Source organism: Ovis canadensis, chromosome 2 (genome assembly GCF_042477335.2).
Source record: "Ovis canadensis isolate MfBH-ARS-UI-01 breed Bighorn chromosome 2, ARS-UI_OviCan_v2, whole genome shotgun sequence".
Lineage (NCBI taxonomy): Eukaryota > Metazoa > Chordata > Mammalia > Artiodactyla > Bovidae > Ovis > Ovis canadensis.
The window spans coordinates 205,112,547-205,130,295 of record NC_091246.1 but is presented as its reverse complement, the minus strand read 5'-3'; the positions used below and the strand labels follow the sequence as shown (position 1 = coordinate 205,130,295).

At 41.5% G+C, this 17,749-nt stretch overlaps 1 protein-coding gene across 4 annotated transcripts in view; it reads left to right on the top strand.

Annotated features, from left to right (window-relative positions):
• Positions 1–17,749, top strand: part of SF3B1 (splicing factor 3b subunit 1) — a 58,101-nt gene that overhangs the window by 681 nt on the left and 39,671 nt on the right. The gene's annotated exons all lie outside the window — the stretch shown is intronic.

The following is a 17,749-nucleotide window of genomic DNA, read 5'->3' as shown; positions in this document are numbered from 1 at the left end:
TATGCCATAGTTTCTTGTAAACTGTAAAGTGAGGATAGCTATAATGTCAATACTTAACCGCACATGGTTTTGAGAAATTGTAGCTGGCTAAATGAAATAAACAAATAGTTATTGAGCACTCACTCTCCGCTGTTTTAGGTGCTGGATAAATGAACAAAAGTCTTATCATAGAGCTTCTAATCTAGAGTAGGGGAAATAATTTTCATTCAATTAATACAGTGTCAGATAATCATATGCTGGAGGAAAAAGTATGAAAAGCAGATGGAGAAGCTAAAGTGGGGTGTTGTCTTATATAAGGTGGTCAGATGGGCCTCTGAGAAGGTGATAATGAACAGGCTAAATGAAGTTAGCAGGTGAACTATGTGAATATTTGGGAAGGGAACAGCAAGTGCAAAGGCCTCAGACACAAACAGTCTTGCCTGTTGTATGAGAAGCAAGGGTTTTGTCTTACAGTCAGTGAGGGTGAGAGTGGTAGGAAATGAGGTCAGAGGTAGTGAGGGCTTTTTCATAGTATCTGGGAGGCCATGGCGCCATCTTTGGATTTTATTCTAAGTGTAAAGGGACGTCATTTGAGATCATTTGATCTGATTTACATTAACAAATATTCCAGCTTTTGTGTATCTGTATGATTATTATTTTCTACTCTTGCTTTGTTCATTGCAACTTTTGTTCAGTTGCTCAGTTGTGTCTGACTCTGCGGACACCATGGACTGCGGCATGCCAGGCTTTTGTGTCCTTCACCATCTCCCGGAGCTTGATCAGAGTCATGTCCATTGAGTCAGTGATGCCATCCAACCATCTCATTCTCTGTCATCCCGTTCTCTGTCATCCCCTTTTCCTCCTGCCTTCAATCTTTCCCAGCATCCTAATGAGTTGGCTCTTCACATCAGGATGTCAAAGTATTGGAGTTTCAGCTTCAGCATCAGTCCCTCCAATGAATATTCAAGGTTGATTTCCTTTAGGATTGACTAGTTTGATCTTGCAGTGCAAGGGACTCTCAAGAGTCTTCTCCAATACACAGTTCAAAAGCAGCAATTCTTTGGCACTCAGCCTTCTTTATGGTCCAACCCTCACACCCATATATGACTTCTGGAAAAACCATAGCTTTGACTAGACGGGCCTTTGTTGGCAAAGTAATGTCTCTGCTTTTTAATATGCTAAGTTGGTCGTAACTTTTCTTCCAAGGAGCAAGTATCTTTTAATGTCATGACTGTAGTCATCATCTGCAGTGATTTTTGAGCCCACGAAAATAAATTCTGTCACTATTTGCAATTCTTTCCCATCCATTTGCCAAGGAGTAATGGGACTGGATGCCATGATCTTAGTTTTCTTAATGTTGAGTTTTAAACCAGCTTTTTCACTCTCCACTTTCACTTTCATCAAGAGAAACTCTTTAGTTCCTCTTCGCTTTTTGCCATAAGTGTGGTGTCATCTGCATTGCTGATGTTACTGATGTTTCTCCCAGCAATCTTGATTCCAGCTTATGCTGCATCTAGCTCAACATTTTGCATGATGTACTCGCCTGTAAGTTAAATAAGCACGGTGACAATAGACATACTCCTTTCCCAATTTGGAACCAGTCTGTTGTACCATGTCCGGTTCTAACTATTGCTTCTTGACCTGCATACAGGTTTCTCAGGAGGCAGATAAGGTGGTCAGGTACTTTCATCTCTTTAAGAGTTTTCCACACTTTGTTGTAATCTGCACAAAAGCTTTATTGTAGTCAGTGAAGCAGAAGGTAGATATTTTTCTGGAATTCTCTAGCTTTTTCTATGACGCACCAGATGTTGGCAATTTGATCTCTGATTCCTCTGCCTTTTCTAAGTCCAACTTGAACATCTGGGAGTTCTTGGTTCACATACTGTTGAAGCCTAGCTTGGAGAATTTTGAGCATTACTTTGTTAGCATGTTAAATGAGTGCAATTGTGCAGTAGTTTGAACATTCTTTGGCATTGCCTTTCTTTGGGATTGGAATGAAAACTGACCTTTTCTAGTCCTGTGGCCACTACTGAGTTTTCCAAATTTGCTGGCATATTGAGTGCAGCACTTTAACAGGATCATCTTAAAAGATGATTTGAAGTAGCTCAGCTGGAATTCCATCACCTCTGCTATTTTTGTTCGTAGTGGTGTTTCCTAAGGCCCAGTTGACTGCAAACTCCAGGATGTCTGGCTCTAACTGAGTGATCACACCATTGTGGTTATCTGAGTCATTAATATCTTTTTTGTATAGTTCTTCAGTGTATTCTTGTACCCTCTTCTTAATATCGTCTGCTTCTATTAGGTCTATATCATTTCTGTCCTTTATTGTACCCATCTTTACGTGAAATATTCCCTTGGTATCTCTAATTTTCTTGAAGAGATCTTGTCTTTTGCATTCTGTTGTTTTCCTCTATTTCTTTGCATTGATCACTTTAGTAGGAAGGCTTTCTTATCTCTCCTTGCTATTCTTTGGAACTCTGCATTCAGATGGGAGTATCTTTCTTTTTCTCCTTTGCCTTTTGCTTCTCTTCTTTTCTCGGCTATTTGTTAAGGCCTCTTCAGACAATCATTTTGCCTTTCTTTTTTAGGGGGATGGTCTTGATCCCTGCCTCCTGTACAATGTCACGAACCTCTGTTCATAATTCTTCAGGCACTCTGTCAGATCTAATCCCTTGAATCTGTTTGTCACTTCCACTGTATAATTGTAAGAGATTTGATCTAGGTCATACCTGAATGGCCTAGTGGTTTTCCCCACTTTCTTCAATTAAAGTCTGACTTTGCTGATTAGGAGTTCATGATCTGAACCACGGTCAGCTCCCAGTCTTTTTTTTTTTTTTTTTTTCTGGCTGTATAGAGTGTCTCCATCTTCTACTGTAAGAATATAATCAATCTGATTTCAGTACTGACCATCTGGTGATGTCTATATGTAGTCTCTTGTGTTGTTGGAAGAGAGTGTTTGCTATGACCAGTGCATTCTCTTGCAAAACGCTATTAGCCTTTGCCCTGCTCCAACGTCAAACTCTCCTGTTACTCCGGGTATATTTTGACTTTCTACTTTTGCATTCCAGTCCCCTCTGATGAAAAGGACATGTTTTTTGGTGTGTGTTCTAGAAAGTTTGTAGGTCCTTCGTGGCAGTTACCCCTTACTAGATGCTTTGTAGTGTGAGTTCAAATCCCCAGCTACAGAGTATGTCAAGCAGTTTTCAGTTCAACACAGGATATAATTGTTGACTGAGGTGGTTCTATTGCTGCATCCTACAAAATTGTTCACTAGTCTGTGTGTACATGCTAAGTCGTTTTCATATCCAGTTCTGTGAACCTGTGGGCCATGGCCCACCAGCTTCCTGTATGGGATTCTCCAGGCAAGGATATACTAGAAGAGATTGCTGTGCCCTCCTCCAGGGGATCTTCCTGACCCGAGGATCAAACCCACATCTCTTACATTTCCTACATTGGTAGGTGGGTTCTTAACCACTGGAGCTACCTCAGAAGCCCATTGTTAACTGAAGTGAAAGTGAGGTCGTTCAGTAGTGTCTGACTCTTGGCGACCCTGTGGACTGTAGCCTACCAGGCTCTTCTGTCCACGGGATTCTCCAGGGAAGAATACTGGAATGAGTTGCCATTTCCTTCTCCAGGGGATCTTCTTAAATGGCCTATTAAATGTATTTTTCAACATAATACATAATTTACTTATGAGCTTAATAGAAGGGTTTCTTTTGTTAAATTCACCAAACATTTTCTCATAGAACTCTTCTCAGACATAAGAAAATATCTACTGAATTGGCTCCTTCAATTGAATCATTCTTCCCTGCACTTCCCCCAAGATTTTGTTTAAGGCAAATAAAGGAATCTTTGTGACAGTTGGCAGTGTATGGTACTCACCTGACTTCTTAGCGAAGGATATAGTTATATGTCAGAAGCTTAAAGGTGATAAGAAACTCTAGCTCAGTTTTAGTAGGTGATGGTGCTTCCATATAATGTAGGCAAAAAAAAATCTGTTTTGACAATAGGAAAAGATCTGTAGTATATTAAAACTCAGCAGAGATCTGTGGAAAGCAGTAATTCAGAATTCAAAACAACTATGCTGCAAAAAATATATCTGATACACTACCACCTATTAAATGTTATTGCCAAGCCAACTTTTTCACTCTCCTCTTTCACTTTCATCAAGAGGCTTTTTAGTTCCTGGGAAATAGATGGGGAAACAGAGGAAAGAGTGTCAGACTTTGTTTTTTGGGCTCCAAAATCACTGCAGATGGTGACTGCAGCCAGTAAGTTAAAAGACACTTACTCCTTGGAAGAAAAGTTATGACCAACCTAGATAGCATATTGAAAAGCAGAGATATTACTTTGCTAACAAAGGTCCGTCTAGTCAAGGCTATGTTTTTTCCAGTGGTCATGTATGGATGTAAGAATTGGACTGTGAAGAAAGCTGAGCGCTGAAGAATTGATGCTTTTGAACTGTGTTGCTGGAGAAGACTCTTGAGAGTCCCTTGAAGTGCAAGGAGATCCAACCAGTCCATTCTAAAGGAGATCAGCCCTGGGTGTTCTTTGGAAGGAATGATGCTAAAGCTGAAACTCCAGCACTTTGGCCACTTCATGTGAAGAGTTGACTCATTGGAAAAGACTTTGATGCTAGGAGGGATTGAGGGCAGGAGGAGAAGGGGACGACAGAGGATGAGATGGCTGGATGGCATCACTGACTTGATGGACGTGAGTCTGAGTGAACTCTGGGAGATGGTGATGGACAGGGAGGTCTGGTGTGCTGCGATTCATAGAGTCGCAGAGTCAGACATGACTGAGCAACTAAACTAACTGACTGACTGAAAATAATTGAAGCTGAATCTGGTCAAGCTTGTGGATATGCCAATTTAAATGAGAGATAGAAGAACATGTTAAATGACACCCTGCTGCTGCTGCTGCTACTAAGTTGCTTCAGTCGTGTCCGACCCTGTGCAACCCCATAGACGGCAGCCCACCAGGCTCCCCCATCCCTGAGATTCTCTAGGCAAGAATACTGGAGTGGGTTGCCATTTCCTTCTCCAATGCATGAAAGTGAAAAGTGAAAGTGACACCCTACAATCTGCCAAATATGGAATATGGGAAATTCTGTAGGACAAATTACCCAATTTCTTCAACAAATAAATATCAAATTAGGAAGATTGGGGATAGGAAGGTTCTTGTGGATTTATAAGATTTAAGAGGCATTATTTACATTTTATTTTGAACAAACCAAATATAAAAGCAACAAGACTAAGAAATTCAACTGAAATACCTACTTTAGTAAAGATTCATACAAGCAAGGTCCAATGCTGTAAAGAGCAATATTGCATAGGAACCTGGAATGTCAGGTCCATGAATCAAGGCAAATTGGAAGTAGTCAAACAGGAGATGGCAAGAGTGAATGTCGACATTCTAGGAATCTGGAAGATGGACTGGAATGGGTGAATTTAACTCAGATGACCATTATATCTACTACTGCGGGCAGGAATCCCTCAGAAGAAATGGAGTAGCCATCATGGTCAACAAGAGCCCGAAATGCAGTACTTGGATGCAATCTCAAAAACGACAGAATGATCTCTGTTCGTCTCCAAGGCAAACCATTCGATATCACAGTTATCCAAGTCTATGCCCCAACCAGTAACGCTGAGGAAACTGAAGTTGAGCGGTTCTATGAAGACCTACAAGACCTTTTAGAACTAACATCCAAAAAAGATGTCCTGTTCATTATAGGGGACTGGAATATAAAAGTAGGAAGTCAAGAAACACCTGGAGTAACAGGCAAATTTGGCCTTGGAATGTGGAATGAAGCAGGGAAAAGACTATTAGAGTTTTGCCAAGAACATGCACTGGTCATAGCAAACACCCTCTTCCAACAACACAAAAGAAGACTCTACACATGGACATCTCCAGATGGTCAACACCAAAATCAGATGGATTATATTCTTTGCAGCCAAAGATGGAGAAGCTCTATACAGTCAACAAAAACAAGACCAGGAGCTGACTGTGGCTCAGATCATGAACTCCTTATTGCCAAATTCAGACTCAAATTGAAGAAAGTAGGGAAAACCACTAGACCATTCAGGTATAACCTAAATCAAATCCCTTATGATTATACAGTGGAAGTGAGAAATAGATTTAAGGGCCTAGATCTGATAGATAGAGTGCCTGATGAAATATGTATGGAATGAGGTTCGTGACAGTGTACAGGAGACAGGGATCAAGACCATCCCCATGGAAAAGAAATGCAAAAAAGCACAATGGCTGTCTGGGGAAGCCTTACAAATAGCTGTGAAAAGAAGAGAGGCAAAAAGCAAAGGAGAAAAGGAAAGATATAAGCATCTGAATGCAGAGTTCCAGAGAATAGCAAGGAGAGATAAGAAAGCCTTCTTCAGCGATCAATGCAAAGAAATAGAGGAAAACACCAGAATGGGAAAGGCTAGAAATCTCTTCAAGAAAATTAAGAGATACCAAGGGAACATTTCACGCGAAGATGGGCTCAATAAAGGACAGAAATGGTATGGACCTAACAGAAGCAGAAGATATTAAGAAGAGGTGGCAAGAATACACAGAAGAACTGTACAAAAAAGATCTTCACGACCCAGATAATCATGATGGTGTGATCACTCACCTAGAGCCACACATCCTGGAATGTGAAGTCAAGTGGGCCTTTGAAAGCATTACTACCAACAAAGCTAATGGAGGTGATGGAATTCCAGTTGAGCTGTTTCAAATCCTGAAAGATGATGCTGTGAAAGTGCTGCACTCAATATGCCAGCAAGTTGAGAAAACTCGTCAGTGGCCACAGGATTGAAAAAGGTCAGTTTTCATTCCAATCCCAAAGAAACGCAATGCCAAAGAATGCTCAAACTACCGCACGATTGCACTCATCTCACACGCTAGTAAAGTAATGCTCAAAATTCTCCAAGCCAGGCTTCGGCAATACGTGCACCGTGAACTTCCAGATGTTCAAGCTGGTTTTAGAAAAAGAGGAACCAGAGATCAAATTTCCAACATCTGCTGGATCATCGAAAAAGCAAGAGAGTTCCAGAAAAACATCTATTTCTGCTTTATTGACTATGCCAAAGCCTTTGACTGTGTGGATCACAATCAACTGTGGAAAATTCTGAAAGAGATGGGAATACCAGACCACCTGACCTGCCTCTTGAGAAATCTGTATGCATGCCAGGAAGCAACAGTTAGAACTGGACATGGAAGAACAGAATGGTTCCAAATAGGAAAAGGAGTACGTCAAGGCTGTATATTGTCACCCTGCTTATTTAAGTTCTATGCAGAGTACATCATGAGAAACGCTGGACTGGAAGAAACACAAGCTGGAATCAAGATTGCCGGGAGAAATATCAGTAACCTCAGATATGCAGATGACACCATCCTTATGGCAGAAAGTGAAGAGGAACTCAAAAGCCTCTTGATGAAAGTGAAAGAGGAGAGTGAAAAAGTTGGCTTAAAGCTCAACATTCAGAAAACGAAGATTATGGCATCTGGTCGCATCACTTCATGGGAAATAGATGGGGAAACAGTGGAAACAGTGTCAGACTTTATTTTGGGGGGCTCCAAAATCAGTGCAGATGGTGACTGCAGCCATGAAATTAAAAGACCCTTACTCCTTGGAAGAAAAGTTATGACCAACCTAGATAGTATATTCAAAAGTAGAGACATTACTTTGCCGTCTAAGGTCCATCTAGTCAAGGCTATGGTTTTTCCAGTGGTCATGTATGGATGTAAGAATTGGACTGTGAAGAAGGCAGAGCGCTGAAGAATTGATGCTTTTGAACTGTGGTGTTGGAGAAGACTTGAGAGTCCCTTGGACTGCAGGGGGATCCAACCAGTCCATTTTGAAGGAGATCAGCCCTGGGTGTTCTTTGGATGGAATGATGCTAAAGCTGAAACTGCAATACTTTGGCCACCTTATGTGAAGAGTTGACTCACTGGAAAAGACTCTGATGCTGGGAGGGATTGGGGGCAGGAGGAGAAGGGGACGACAGAGGATGAGATGGCTGGATGGCTTCACTGACTCGATGGATGTGAGTCTGAGTGAACTCTGGGAGTTGGTGATGGACAGGGAGGCCTGGTGTGCTGCGATTCTTGAGGTCGCAAAGAGTTGGACAGGACTGAGCGACTGAACTGAACTGAACTGAACTGAACTGAAGATTAGAGGTAAAATATGTTTGTGCTTTACTTTAAAATGATCCACTGAGGGTAGAGGAATAGAGTATAGATAACAAAATTGATCATTTGTTGGTAATTATTGGACTGGATAAGTGTAATTAGGATTTTCTAATAGGATTGTATCTAGTTTTTCTGGATGTTTGAAATCTCTGTATATTCTCTCTGTATCTGTACACACACACACACACACACACACACACACATGTGTATGTTTATTTTTTAACTTTTTATTTTGCATTGGGGTATAGCTGATTAACAAACAGTTTTGTGAGACTTTCAAGTGAACAGTTAAGGGATTAGCCATACATATGGAGAACGCGATGACACCCCACTCCAGTACTCTTCCCTGGAAAATCCCATGGACGGAGGAGCCTGGTAGGCTGTAGTCCATGGGATCGCTGAGTCGGACACAACTGAGCGACTTCCCTTTCACTTTTCACTTTCATGCATTGGAGAAGGAAATGGCAACCCACTCCAGTGTTCTTGCCTGGAGAATCCCAGGGACAGTGAAGCCTGGTGGGCTGCCGTCTGTGGGGTCACACAGAGTTGGACACGACTGAAGCACCTTAGCAGCAGCAGCACCCATATATATACATGCATCCATTCTCCCCTAAACTTCACTCCCATCCAGGCTGCCACATAATGTTGAGCAGAATTCCACGTGCTGTACAGTAAATCCTTGTTGATTGTCCATTTTAAATATAGCACAGTGTACAAGCCCATCCCAAACTCCCTAACTATCCTTTCCGCTCTCCTTCCCCCCTTCCCCATAACCATTAGCTCATTCTCAAAGTCTTCATCTGTTTCTGTTTTGTAAGCAACTTCATTTGTATCATTTCTTTTTAGATTACACATATAAGGGATGACATACAATGGTATTTCTTCTCTAACTTCACTCAGCATGACAGTCTCTAGGTCCATCCATATTGCTGCAAATAGCATTATTTTATTCTTTTTAATAGCTCACTAATATTCCATTGTATATATGTAACATCTTCTTTATCCATTCCTCAGTCGATGGACATTTTGGATGCTTCTGTCTTGCTGTCATATATGTGTATGTTTAATTTCTGCCTTTCATATCTTTACAAGTGACATTTTCCTGATTGACTTCTGTGTAGAAATATACTTTGACCTTTTGCTCACTTCAGAACCCTTAATATAGATTGAACAGCATAAAGGCTTCAGATAAATAGGCATGGCTATGACTTTGTATTAATACTGTTTTTAACCAACCCTTTGGTCAAAACAAATACAGGATGAATTTTAACCAGATATTAAAACTTTAAATTTTTTAAACATCATTTGTAAATATTTCTTTCCTGAAATAAATAAAACAAAGTTTCAAAGTTAACATAATCTCATTACTGGGACCTTTTTGATCAGTAGCATAATCTTCCCAGCACTCTCAATGATCTCTTACAGGGATTATTTTTGAGAAAATTTTGGTTGAAAAAACATCTTCCTTGACTGAGTCAGAACTGAATTACTGAATGAGAGATTAGTGTAATTATAGGTGTTAGTTTCCAATAAAAATCGACTGTCGAAGGGGATTAACTGGACAGTTTGTCCTTACTAATATGGTTGTGTTAGGAACCAATCAGGAAAATTATACCAGTTATTTTTAACAGAAAATTTAATATAAAGACATTGTTAAACAGATTGGAAAACTAAGGTGATACAATTTCTGAGAACGTGTGTGAAATGTTGTCAACTACTTGATGCTTTTGAACTCTGATGTTAGAGAAGACTCTTGAGAGTCCCTTGGACAGCAAAGAGATCCAACCAGTCCATCCCAAAGGAAATCAGTCCTGAATATTCATTGGAAGGACTGATGCTGTAGCTGAAACTCCAGTACTTTGGTCCCTGATGCAAAGAACTGACTCATTTGAAAAGACCCTGATACTGGGAAAGATTGGCATATTGAGTGCAGCACTTTCACAGCATCATCTTTCAGGATTTGAAACAGCTCAACTGGAATTCCATCACCTCCACTAGCTTTGTTCGTAGTGATGCTTTCAAAGGCCCACTTGACTTCACATTCCAGGATGTGTGGCTCTAGGTGAGTGATCACACCATCATGATTATCTGGGTGGTGAAGATCTTTTTTGTACAGTTCTGTGTATTCTTGCCACCTCTTCTTAATATCTTCTGCTTCTGTTAGGTCCATACCATTTCTGTCCTTTATCGAGCCCATCTTCGCGTGAAATGTTCCCTTGGTATCTCTTAATTTTCTTGAAGAGATCTCTAGTCTTTCCCATTCTGGTGTTTTCCTCTATTTCTTTGCATTGATCGCTGAAGAAGGCTTTCTTATCTCTCGTTGCTATTCTTTAGAACTCTGCATTCAGGTGCTTATATCTTTCCTTTTCTCCTTTGCTTTTTGCCTCTCTTCTTTTCACAGCTATTTGTAAGGCCTCCCCAGACAGCCATTTTGCTTTTTAGCATTTCTTTTCCACGGGGATGGTCTTGATCCCTGTCTCCTGAAGAATGTCACGAACCTCCATCCATAGTTCATCAGGCACTCTATCTATCAGATCTAGTCCCTTAAATCTATTTCTCACTTCCACTGTATAATCATAAGGGATTTGATTTAGGTCATACCTGAATGGCCTAGCAGTTTTCCCTACTTACTTCAATTCAAGTCTGAATTTGGCAATAAGGAGTTCATGATCTGAGCCACAGTCAGCTCCTGGTCTTGTTTTTGTTGACTGTATAGAGCTTCTCCATCTTTGGCTGCAAAGAATATAATCCATCTGATTTCGATGTTGACCATCTGGTGATGTCCATGTGTAGCGTCTTCTCTTGTGTTGTTGGAAGAGGGTGTTTGCTATGACCAGTGCGTTCTCTTGGCAAAACTCTATTAGCCTTTTCCCTGCTTCATTCCATATTCCAAAGCCAAAGTTGCCTGTTACCCTAGGTGTTTCTTGACTTCCTGCTTTTGCATTCCAGTCCCCTATAATGAAAAGGACACCTTTTTTAGGTGTTAGTTCTAAAAGGTCTTGTAGGTCTTCATAGAACCATTCAGCTTCAGTTTCTTCAGCGTTACTGGTTGGGCCATAGGCTTAGATTACTGCAATATTGAATGGTTTGCCTTGGAAATAAACAGAGATCATTCTGTCGTTCTTGAGATTGCATCCAAGTACTACATTTCGTGCTCTTGTTGACCACGATGGCTATTCCATTTCTTCTAAGGGATTCCTGCCCACGGTGGTAGATACAATGGTCATCTGAGTTAAATTCACCCATTCCAGTCCATTTTAGTTCACTGATTCCTAGAATGTTAATGTTCATTCTTTCCATCTCCTGTTTGACTACTTCCAATATGCCTTGATTCATGAACCTAACATTCCAGGTTCCTATGCAATATTGCTCTTTACAGCATTGGACCTTGCTTCTATCATCAGTCACATCCACAACCGGGTATTGTTTTTGCTTTGGCTCCATCCCTTCATTCTTTCTGGAGTTATTTCTCCACTGATCTCCAGGAGCATGTTGGGTACCTACCAACCTGAGGAGTTCCTCTTTCAGTGTCCTATCATTTTGCCTTTTCATACTGTTCATGGGGTTCTCAAGGCAAGAATACTGAAGTGGCTTGCCATTCCCTTCTCCAGTGGACCGCATTCTGTCAGACCTCTCCACCATGACCTGCCCATCTTGAGTGGCCCCACAGGGCATGGCTTAGTTTCATTGACTTAGACAAGGCTGTGGTCCGTGTGATTAGATTGACTAGTTTTCTGTTATTATGGTTTGTGTGTTTCCCCTCTCATGCCTCTTACTCTGATACCAACACCTACCATCTTACTTGAGTTTCTCTTACTTTGAACGTGGCATATCTCTTCACAGCTGTTCTAGCAAAGCTCAGCCGCTGCTCCTTACATTGGACGAGGGGTATCTCCTCACAGCCACCTCTCCTGACCACGAACATGGAGTAGCTCCTCTCAGCCCTCCTGCGAGGGATAATGTCATCCTCTGTCTGGCTGCATTATTGTTATTTCATAGAAGACATGTTTGCTTGTAGTGGATGCTATAGGCTGCCCAGATTCCTTTCTCTCTCCCTTCATAACTAGAGCTGTTGAGAGTTCTTTTGGTGACAGTTCTATGGGTATTGCTTGTAGTTAAAAGAAAGCTGCATCTTCCAAGGTCATGCCCTTTGCTTGGGGAAACTCACATCCAAAGTCATGTTGATTTGGGAGTATAAAGGCCCAACTCCTTGCCCCAGTTTAGAACAACTCTAAAAAGCCATCCCATCTCCAGAGTTCCCCATATAATTGAGGTCTTTGTTGCAACTGGGTGGTAGTTCAGCTCCTCCTGTCCAGTTCTGATTCCTTCTTCCAATTTCCATCTCAGCGCCTGCTTCATAGGGAACCCAACCTGTGATCCAAGAAAGCAGACTCTAAAATGGGATTTTTCTGATCTGGATCACCTGCAATCTGGCTAGTAATGAGGACCCTGTCACTGGTGATAGGTAAAGCACTAATAGCTCCTGTTGAGATATTGGGAGACAGACACTGAAAGGCTGAGGTTAGTCACTAAGAAAAGGTTAAGTGTTAAGGCTGAAGGGCATCAATTTTTGGTAGTATATAAAGAGAGTGTCATTGTCTCTGTCTCCAGCCAGAGAGCCAAAAAGGCTGATGTCACGTCCAGGACTAAATAAGAATAGCAGAGCTCTAAAAGTGGGCAAAGCACTCAGTCTCAACATGTATTTTATACAAGGTGGGGCCCTAATTGGGAAGGATTTCAGTCCTAAGAAACTGAACCAGGACGTCTGGGTCAGTGCACTCACGAGACTTGAAATCCTATATTCCCCTGCATCCTTTGGGCCTATGGAAGTGATTTAATCCTGTGAAAAAGCTAGTGCTCCCTCGTTGCTTGAGGAAGATACAAAAACTGTTGACTTCTTAGAAGTCAGGTGCTACCCTCAGGAACTTTCCTTCCTTGACAACACACCAATAACTGGGTTAAGTCATATATCACCTGACCAAGGAAATGCTGAGCCTGCTATGGGAGGAAAGGGACACCTCAAAGAATCAAAGGACCTAGCCAATATATACCACTAGGAGGTGGAAGATGACATAACGAACTAAATTCTGAGGGGTCTTAGATCAAGGGGTAGGGCTGGGTAGCAGAATGTAATGGATAGGGAGGATTTACCACAGATCGTGACTGTAGCCATGAAATTAAAAGACACTTGCTCCTTGGAAAAAAAGCTATGACCAACCTAGACAGCATATTAAAAAGCAGAGACATTACTTTGCAACAAAGGTCCGTCTAGTCAAAGCTATGGTTTTTCTGGTAGTCATATGTGGATGTGAGAGTTGGACTATAAAGAAAGCTGAGTGCCAAAGAATTAATGCTTTTGAACGGTGGTGTTGGAGAAGACTCTTGAGAGTCCCTTGGACTACAAGGAGATCCAACCAGTCCATCCTAAAGGAAATCAGTCCTAAATATTCATTGGAAGGGCTGATGCTGCAGCTGAAACTCCAATACTTTGGCCATCTGATGTGAAGAACTAATTCATTGGAAAAGACCGTGATTCTGGGAAAGACTGAAGGTAGGAGGAGAAGGGGACGACAGAGGATGAGATGGTTGGATGGCATCACCAACTTGATGGACATGAGTTTGAGCAAGCTCTAGGAGATGGTGACGGACAGGGAAGCCTGGCGTGCTGCAGTCCATTGAGTCGCAAAGAGTTGTACATGATTGAGTGAGTGAACTGAACTGATTGATATGGGAGCAGTATCCCATAATATGGAATACCCCGACTAGGATCTGGGGAACCAGTGCTAACATTCTACTAGGATGGCTCACATTAAGTGGTGTAGAAATGGCAGAACTACTGTGAAGCATGGTGGAAGAAGGGGTCAGAAGGCTCAGAGAAGTGAGTATGCTGGAGTAGGTATTCTACACCAAGCCCAGAAAACTATGCTCCAGAAGAGGACTATGCTCCACAGGAAGGCTCAGAGGACACTCTTCACTAAAGCAATAAGGAATATGAAAGGGGCACCAGCATCACTGGAAAGGACTGAGGTGAAGTGAGTGAGGTACTTGACTCAGGTTCAAAATGTAAGGGGGTGCCAAAAAGCTCAGTAACTAAGATAAATAATATTTTAATGATATTTCAATATTAGTGCAAAAAAATCCAAGATGAACAAGATGTCGAATTTTTAAATAAAGACAGGATCAATACTACTGATTTTTCCTTTTGCCTCAGGCTCCAGTATGGTTCAACACAGCCCTGTTACTCATGATGACTGTCCCTTATAGGTCTTAGGTGATGGTAGCAGAAAAAGTGACATAGCTGACTTCCATGTGAGCAATGGCGATGATAGGATCCCAAAATAGAGGGCAAGTGGTGATGTTTAACCCTCAGCGGCAAGGTGGGTACAATTATAGTTAGCACAAGGTCAGAATGGCTGCATGGGGACTCCTGACCTGCGAAAAGATACAGAGACAGTTAATCCAATAGACTGTCCTTAGAGGCAAGATTGATGGGCAGCCTACAAGGATGTTGCTTACTCTATACAACCAAGAGAAATCAAGGGTGGATTTCTTCAGGAGGCTGAAGGCAACTATTCCAGTATATTTTTAAAAAATTGATCCTTTAATAGTTTCTGTACATGAGCTAGCTTTCAGATGTAGAACTCTAATTTCAGACTATTTGATTGAAACAGATCCCCAGGAAGTAGGACCATGTAACACCATGGTAAATATGTGCTAAAGAATCCCCTAGTACTTCTTCAAAGACCCCTATCATTTGCTCTGGTAAGCATACATTGGGGAAAGTAGAATAACCAAATGTTTTGAGTCCTGTGGACAGTACAAGTTGAGACTGATACCCAAATTGTCATAATGGTCCCTGTTAGAATGGAAGTCTAGGGTCAGAAGTAGAGTCTGGGCCCAGGTCTGGCTCATGGTGCCAAGTATCATTTCCCAGGTTCCCAAATGTTTAATTGGAATGGATATAGTTAGAAGTTGGCTAAACCCTCATATTGGTTGCTTGACGTGTGGAATAAGAACATAGTGGGGAAGGCTAATGAATACCCTGCCAAGATAGCAGATAAGAAACATTTTCATAGCCTAGGAAGTATGGCAGAGATTAGTACCTTAAAGACCTGAAGAATGCAAAGGATGTGGTCCCCATCATGTCTAAACTGGAGTCTGGCCCTTCAAAAGGCTGCACAGACCCTGGAGGATGATGGTGAATTATCACACATTAAACCAAGAAATAGCCCCAGTCGCAGTCGCAGTGCCAGATGTAGCTACAGCAGATTAACATGACCTCAAGTACATGGTAAGCAGGTACTGATTTGAGGAAAAGAGTTGTTTTCCATACCTAACAAGGATTTAAAACACTGTCTTGAGCTGCACAAGTGTGTATATTTTAAGTTTGACTCCTGGATTGTGTCACTTCTTCCATAATATGGTCTCTCATAATAACTATCATAATACATATACTCTTAAAGGACCCAGACAGCAGAAAGTCATATCAGTTCATCATATGCATGGGTATTGTGTTAATCTTGTCAATCAGACTAAATGACCACAAAATGGTAGGTATATTAGAGGCTTTGGAAAAACATATATATTCCGGAGGGTAGGAGATAAACCCTGTGAAAATTAAGGTCTGCTTTGTTAGTTATAGTGCAGGATTTCCCAGTGGTGGCACTGTTGACATGCTGGGTCAGAAAATTCTGTTGTGGGGAGCCTTCCTGTGGAACATAGGACTCTGAGCAGTACCCTGTGCTCTAGACGCCAGTACCTGCTCACTTTAACTTGCTTTAGGTGTCCTAGTCCAGTTCAGGGAGAAAGACACATAGAAAAAATTACAATACATAGTGGCTTGAGTAGTTACAGATGTTTCTGGTATCTTAGGAGCACAGCAGTATCAAAGCATGCCATCTATATCTCACTCCTCGGGTGAGATTTCCTGGGTGGAGTGACACTGGGTCAGTGTCAGGTGGAGAGGACCTTCTAGTAAGAGAGTATTGAGTTGTGACAACCAAAAATATCTCTAGACATTGCAAAATATCCTGGGAGACACAAGCACTCCCATTTGAGAACCACTGTTTTAGGGGTATAGTGGCCTAAGGCATGCCTGGACACCCCCTCCAAAGTAAAGGACACGCTATTGCATCTTGTACCTCCCATCACTAGGAAAGAATACTATGCCTCGGAGGTTTCTTTGGGTGACATAAAAAACTGCCAGCTTTGTACTCTATAGCAACTGTCATTAAAATTGCCAACATATCTAGGTTGACTCTGGTACCTGCCTAAAACAGATTACTTGTCATTGATCCAATGACTGCTATCTGCTAAACATCCCTTACCCTATTTCACAAACCCTATTTCTCTGGTCCTGATATCCCACCTTCCTCTACCTTCTGCCAGTTTCTTAGTTCAACCAGTGAAAATAGCCATCCTAAACTGAAACATTAATGACAATGTTTCTTGCCCTTGTACGGTGCTTATATCATTGAGAATCCAGTGGCAAAATTACATGGCAGGTCTCTGTATTAGTTAGCGAGACGGTTCAGATTCCTTCATTCAGTATTAATTACTGTCAGGTACCACATCTCATACCACTCTTCCCCTGTTGCTCCATTCACCAACCTTTCTGGTTTTGGAAACCTCACGTTCGCTCTCACCTTGGCACATTGGCATTTGCCTCGTCTGGAATACCTCTTCCCTCATGTCCTTATTCCCTTATTTCATGTAGGTGTCTGTTCAGATGTCATCCTCCCAGACATCTTGCTTTTTCTGCCTGTCTTGTCCTGCCCACTCCCCTTACTTTGCCTTATTTTTTTTCATAGCGTTTGATAGTACCTGAAATTATACAAACACATACAGTTTTGGGTTTGTTTTTTTTTTCTGGCTGTGCTATGAGTCATGTAAGATCTTAGTTCTCCCACCAAGGACTGAACCTGCAGTGGGGGCATGGAAGCCTGGAGTCTTAACCACTGGACCTCCAGGGAAGTCCCCAAATACAGATTTTTAATCTCTCTCCCTCAAAGATTCTGATCTCTGTGAGGATCTTATTCAACATTGTATTTCCAGCATCTAAAGTGATGTCTGGTATATGATAGGTCCTTATTGAATATTTATTGACAGGTTTTCAAATATTTTTTCAATAAATGGTGAAATTTACCTTTGTTTATTTTAATTAGGGTTAAACTGGATATACATACCAGTAGGAGATACACATTAAGACATTTATTGGAAGGAATTGGTTTATACAATTGTGGGAATCAACCAATAAACAAATCCAGAATCTATCGGGCAGACCATCAGTAAGGGCAGGCTGGACCTCTGGCACAGGCTGAAGTTGCAGTCCACAGGTGGAATTTTCTTAGTGAAGTCTCAGTTCTGCTCTCAAGACCTTTCGACTGATTGAATTAAAACCCACCCAGATTATCTAGGACAATCTACTTTAAGTCAGTTATATCACTTGAGCACATCCACAAGGCCTTCATAGTAACACCTAGATTAGTATTTGTATGAATAACTGGGACTGTAGCTTGGCCAGGTTGACACATTAGAAGATCATCGCAGCATTCTAGGCATCTGGATGCTTCTGAGACAC